This window comes from Lethenteron reissneri, chromosome 58, assembly GCF_015708825.2.
Source record: "Lethenteron reissneri isolate LAM-NWPU_2019-01 chromosome 58, ASM1570882v1, whole genome shotgun sequence".
Taxonomy (NCBI): Eukaryota; Metazoa; Chordata; class Hyperoartia; order Petromyzontiformes; family Petromyzontidae; genus Lethenteron; species Lethenteron reissneri.
The window spans coordinates 3,102,970-3,110,524 of NC_083836.1; positions in this window are offsets into that span (position 1 = coordinate 3,102,970).

Here is a 7,555-nt window from a genome sequence, read left to right on the forward strand (position 1 = left end):
GCACACGCACTCACTCACTCAACTACCTACCCACCCACCAACTCACACACCCACCCACTCACACACCCACCCACGCACTGACCCACCCATTCACTCACCCACAGACCCACCCACCCACTTACACACCCACCGATCCACACACCCACTCACACACCCACCCACACACGCACTCACCCACCCAACACCCAACCACTCACACACCACACACACCCACCCACCCACACCACCCACTCACCCACCCACTCACCCACCCACACACCCAACCACCCACACACCATACTCTCTGGCTCTTTTGGTAACGTCACGTAGATAGAAAAAAAAGCAATAAAAGAACACGACGTTTCGGTCGCAACACAAGCGTCCGTCATCAGGTGAGAAATAATAATCTGCTGTTGGGCTTTATATGGCACGGGGGGGGGAGGGGGTAGAGTCGTGGCTGCAAGAGTTCACGGGGGAGGGGAACGGGGGGAGGGTTGTGTGGCGTGCAGGGACGGGTGGGGGCTGGAGAAATTAGCATGTTCAGGAGCTGCAAAGATCTTCTTGGTTTTTTCGGTAAAGTCACGTAGAAGGGAAGTAATAAAATAATAAAAATAACATAATAAAATACATTCTCACGACGTTTCGGCCACAACACAAGCAGCCGTCCTCGAAAGAACCAAGAAGATGATTCCCTGCAGTCACGAAAGCTTTAAATCGAAATTGAGCTTCAAGAGTTCACGAGGGTGGGTTGCGATGGAGAGCAATCGTCAAGAACAATCGTTGTTGCGACCACGACGCCATTCCTCGTTCCCAGGCCGCGGCCAGTTCGAATCTCCCCCCCGCCCCACGCCCGCCCCGTCTCACGGCCAACATCAGTCGCAAGCGATTATCTGAACCCAGTCGTGCGTGGGCCTCCCCTTGGTCGACTCGGCCTCAACACAAGAATCCATTCGAGAATTAGAACGATAATTGTTTTAACAACATTGCTTGACACCTTCAACGAGTTGTGTTCGTCTATTTCGGGGCTGGCTTACCCCTCCCCCCGTCTCATCACGTGCACACCACCGCAGGCAAAGGTCCCCCGTGTAGCCCGCGACACGGTGTGAGGCAAGTGCATCCAAAGGTTTTCTCTTTTGCGAGGAGTGGCCGATGATGGTGAGCCGGCACGCCTTCCCGGCCGTCTTTGTCTCCCCACCCCCCCCCCCCCCCCACAAACCGCACCAGGTACTCATTTAAGGCTGAGCTGACTCTGGGAGAGGACCAGAACTTGGACCGGTTAACATACTCGCCACTGATGTAGGCTGTGAACGGGGATTGCAGTGCAGCGATATTCACTACCCACCTCTCCCGACACACAACACACGCGCAAAGACAAAGACGCCCCGAATAGCCTTCAACACGGTGTTGGGGCAAGTGCTGTTAGCGAGCACCTATTAAGGCCGGCAGGGCACACAATGGGATGCGTGGCCAGCCACACGAATGAGCCGCCTTTGTCTCCCCAGTCGCGATGTTTGCCACACACAGGTACTCATTGAAGGCCGAGTCGACCTAGGGCAGGCCCAGAACAGGTGCGGATAACCGCCGATGTTATTGGGTGGTGAACGGTTAATTGCAGCGCGTTAACCACTGCGCCACCGCTCCCTTCTTTACATCACTCACATTCAGCTGAGTCTGCGACCGATAAAATAGTTCCACACCGGCACGCCGCATACCGTGTACACTTCGCTGCTATGGATGTGGCAACTAGCAGAGGACAGTGGGCGATGGAGGAGGCCGTGTGCTCGGTGGCAGATGACGGGGAGCTCTGCATGCTGATATGAGCTACCCGTCGGAGGCCGTCGGACTGCGAGAAGGGCTGCGTGCAGAACGAGAGAGTGAGCGAGAGAGTGAGCGAGAGAGTGAGCGAGAGAGTGAGCGAGCGAGAGTGTGACCGAGAGAGTGAGCGAGAGAGTGAGCGAGAGAGTGAGCGAGTGAGTGAGCGAGAGAGTGACCGAGAGAGTGAGCGAAGAGGTGAGCGAGAGAATGACCGAGAGATTGAGAGAGAGAGAGTGAGCGAGAGAGTGAGCGAGAGAGTGAGCGAGAGAGTGAGCGAGAGAGTGAGCGAGAGAGTGAGAGAGTGACCGAGAGAGTGAGCGAGATAGTGACCGAGAGAGTGAGCGAAGGAGTGAGCGAAAGAGTGACCGAGAGAGTGACGAGAGAGTGAGCGAGAGAGTGAGCGAGCGAGAGAGTGAGCGAGAGAGTGAGCGAGAGAGTGAGCGAGGAGTGACCGAGAGAGTGAGCGAGAGAGTGAGCGAGAGAGTGAGCGAGAGAGTGACCGAGAGAGTGAGCGAGAGAGTGACCGAGAGAATCAGTGAAGGAGTGAGCGAGAGAGTGACCGAGAGAATGAGCGAAGGAGTGAGCGAGAGGAGCGAGAGAGTGAGCGAGAGAGTGAGCGAGAGAGTGAGCGAGAGAGTGAGCGAGAGAGTGACCGAGAGAGTGACCGAGAGAATGAGTGAAGGAGTGAGCGAGAGAGAGTGACCGAGAGAATGAGCGAAGGAGTGAGCGAGAGAGTGAGCGAGAGAGTGAGCGAGAGGTGGAGTTTACATAAGCAAGTTTAAATTTGTTTTTTTACGAAATGATGAACGAAGCAAAGTTGCCGACTACACCGAGCATCTTCTTGTTTCCACTGATCGTAAAAAAAGAGGGGAGAGAGCGAACATGGGAGAGACAGGATAGAGGGGGGAGAGAGAGGGAATAGACGGAGAGAGGAGGGAGAGAGCGAGTGGGGATGGGGGCTTCTGCCCCCCCCCACCCCGCCCAGTTTCGCGTTCCCAGTCCCTATCCAACCCTTCCGCCCCCCCCCAAACCCCCCATTCTTTAGACTTAAATAGCTTCCTGGCATCTATCCCACTTTAGTGTAAAATTCCTTGCCGTGGTGTTCACACCTGATGACGATTGCTCGTTTTGCAATCGAAACGTCGTGATTTAATGTTATTGATTTTTTTTATCTCTTATTTCATTCATATTTATGATTTTCTTTACCGACGTGGCTTTACCGAAAGAGCCAGGAGATAGCGAAAGGGGTAGTGAGAGAGAGAGAGGGTGGACAGTGGGATAGGGTGCGAGAGCGGAGAGAAGGGAGCGAGAGGAGAGGAGAGAGAGGAGTGTGAACGCATAAATGAGCTGATCAATACCATTCACTGCATTGTCAACACACACACACTCACGCAAAGACAAAGATCCTCCGTGTAGCCTTGGGCGGGCTGTTGGGCAAAAGCTATTCACACCCTCACTCGTGCTGTGAATGTGGAGCGTGAGCGTGAGCGAGTGCGTAAACTAGGCTCGCAATGCATCCTGGGTCTATCTCTCATAATCCCTTGCAGCACAAAGAGAGAGCGTCTCTCGAGCCGAGACCGCAGACTCACACGAGACCCGTAGACTCACACAGAGACCCATAGACTCACACAGAGACCCGTAGACTCACACAGGATCCATAGACTCACACAGGACCGTAGATCACACAGAGATCCATAGACTCACACAGAGATCCATAGACTCACACAGAGACCCATAGACTCACACAGAGACCCATAGACTCACACAGAGACCCGTAGACTCACACAGAGACCCGTAGACTCACACAAAGAACCCGTAGACTCACACAGAGACCCGTAGACTCACACAGAGATCCATAGACTCACACAGAGACCCATAGACTCACACAGAGATCCATAGACTCACACAGAGATCCATAGACTCACACAGAGACCCGTAGACTCACACAGAGACCCGTGGATTCACACAGAGACCCATAGGACTCACACAGAGACCCGTAGACTCACACAGAGACCCGTAGACTCACACAAAGACCCGTAGACTCACACAGAGACCCATAGACTCACACAGAGACCTATAGACTCACGCAGAGACCCGTAGACTCACACAGAGACCCGTAGACTCGCAATAGAGACCCATAGACTCACACAGAGACCCGTGGATTCACACAGAGACCCATAGACTCACACAGAGACCCGTGGATTCACACAAGAGACCCATAGACTCACACAGAGACCTACAGACTCACACAGAGACCCATAGACTCACATAGAGACCCATAGACTCACACAGAGACCTATAGACTCACGCAGAGACCCGTAGACTCACACAGAGACCCGTAGACTCGCATAGAGACCCATATACTCACACAGAAACCCGTGGATTCACACAGAGACCCATAGACTCACACAGAGACCCATAGACTCACAGAGAGACCCATAGACTCACACAGAGACCCATAGACTCACACAGAGACCCGTAGACTCACACAGAGACCCATAGACTCACACAGAGACCCGTAGACTCACACAGAGACCTACAGACTCACACAGAGACCCATAGACTTACACAGAGACCCATAGACTCACACAGAGACCCGTAGACTCACACAGAGACCCGTAGACTCACACAGAGACCCATAGACTCACACAGAGACCCGTGGATTCACACAGAGACCCGTAGACTCAACACAGAGACCTACAGACTCACACAGAGACCCATAGACTCACATAGAGATCCATAGACTCACACAGAGACCCATAGACTTACACAGAGACCATAGACTCACACAGAGACTCGTAGACTCACACAGAGAACCATAGGTTCACACAGAGACCCATAGACTCACACAGAGACCCATATACTCACACAGAGACCCGTAGACTCCCACAGAGAACCGTAGACTCACACAGAGACCCGTAGACTCACACAGAGACCCATAGACTCACACAGATACCTGTAGACTCACACAGAGACCTACAGACTCACACAGAGATCTGCAGACTCACACAGAGACCCGTAGACTCACACAGAGACCCGTAGACTCACACAGAGACCCGTAGACTCACACAGAGACCCGTAGCCTCACACAGAGACCCGTAGACTCACGTAGAGACCCATTGACTCACGCAGAGATCCATAGACTCACACAGAGACCCATAGACTCACACAGAGACCCGTAGACTCACACAGAGACCGGTAGACTCACACAGAGACCCATAGACTCACACAGAGACCCGTAGACTCACACAAAGACCCTTAGACTCATACAGAGACCCATAGACTCACACAGAGACCCATAGACTCACATAGAGACCCGTAGATTCACACAGAGTCCCATAGACTCACACAGAGACCCATAGACTCACACAGAGACCCGTAGACTCCCACAGAGACCCAAAGACTCACAAAGAGACCCGTAGACTCACACAGAGACCCGTAGACTCACACAGAGATCCGTAGACTCACACAGAGACCCGTAGATTCACACAGAGACCCGTAGATTCACACAGAGACCCGTAGACTCCCCAGAGACCCGTAGACTAACACAGAGACCCGTAGACTCACACAGAGATCCGTAGACTCACACAGAGACCCGTAGATTCACACAGATATCCGTAGACTCACACAGAGACCCGTAGACTCGCACAGAGACCCGTAGACTCACACAGAGACCAATAGACTGACACAGAGACCCGTAGACTCACACAGAGACCCGTAGACTCACACAGAGACCCATAGACCCACACAGAGACCCATACACTCAGACAAAGACCCATAGACTCACACAGAGACCCGTAGATTCACACAGAGACCCACAGACTCACACAGCGACCTGTAGACTCACTCAGAGACCTGAAGACTCACACAGAGACGCGTAGACTCACACAGAGACCCATAGACTCCACACCGTGACCCGTATCCACTCACAGAGACCCGAAGACTCACACATAGATCCGTAGACTCACACAAAGACCAGTAGACACTCACAGAGACCCGTCGATTTACACAGAGACCCGTAGACTCACACAGATACCCGTAGACTCAAATAAAGACCCATAGACTCACACAGAGACCCATAGACCTCACACAGAGACCCATAGACACATGTAGAGACTCATAGACTCACACAGAGACCCGTAGACTCACACAGATACCCATAGACTCATGTAGATACCCATAGACTCGCACAGAGACCCATAGATTCACACAGAGACCTATAGACTCACACAGAGACCCATAGACTCACACAGAGACCCGTAGATTCACACAGAGACCTGTAGACTCACATAGAGATTCACAGACTAACACAGATAACCAAAGACTGCATTGAGACCTGTTGATTCGCACTGAGACCTGTAGACTCACACAGATACCCGTAGACTCACACAGAGATCTATAGACTCACACAGAGACCCGTAGATTCACACAGAGACCCGTAGACTCACACAGAGACCCGTAGACTCACACAAAGACCCGCAGAACCACACAGAGACCAGTAGACTCACACAGAGACCCATAGACTCACACATAAACCCGTAGACTAGCACAGAGACCCATAGACTCACACATTAACCTGTAGACTAGCACAGAGACCCATAGACTCACACATAAACCAGTAGACTTGCATAGAGATTCATAGACGAACACAGATACCCGTAGACTCGCATAAAGACCTGTAGATTCGCAAAGATACCCATAGACTCACACTAATATCTGTAGGCTCATATTGAGACCCGTAGATTAGCAAGAGACCCTTAGACTCACACAGAGACCGGTGGACTCACACAGAGACCTGTAGACTCACACAGAGACCCATAGACTCCACATAGACCCATAGACTCACACAGAGACCTGTAGATTCACACAGAGACCCATAGACTGACACAGCGACCCGTAGACTCACACAGAGACACATAGACTCACACAGAGACCCATAGTCCCACACAGAGACCCATAGACTTACACAGAGACCTATAGATTCACATAGAGACCCTTAGACTCATACAGAGACCCGTAGACTCACACAGAGACCCATAGACTCACACAGACACCCATAGACTCACACAGAGACCCATAGACTCACACAGAGACCCATAAACTCACACAGAGACCCATAGACTCACACAGAGACCCATAGACTCACGCAGAGACCCGTAGACTCACACAAAGATCTGTAGACTCACACAGAGACCCGCAGACCCAGACAGAGACCCATAGACTCACACAGAGGCCCGTACACACAATGGAACATGTGCTTGGTATTGGTAGTCGGATGGGTAAATGGGTTCACGTCTGGGTGAATGGGTGAGTGAGTGGGTAGTTGGGTGGGTGGATGAGTTCATGGCTGGGTGGATGGGTGAAAGAGTGGGTAGTTGGGTGGGTAGATGGGTTCACGGCTCAGCAGATGGGTGAATGAGTGGGTAGTTGGGTGGGTAGATGTGTTCAAGGCTGGGTGGATGGGTGAGTGAGTGGGTAGTTGAGTGGGTAGATGAGTTCATGGCTGGGTGGATGGGTGAATGAGTGGGTAGTTGGGTGGGTAGATGAGTTCATGGCTGGGTGAATGGGTGAGTGAGTGGGTAGTTGGGTTGGTAGATGTGTTCATGGCTGGGTGGATGGGTGAATGAGTGGGTAGTTGGGTGGGTAGATGTGTTCATGGCTCAATAGATGGGTGAATGAGTGGGTAGTTGAGTGGGTAAATGTGTTCATGGCTGGGTGGATGGGTGAGTGAGTGGGGTAGTTGAGTGGGTAGATGGGTTCA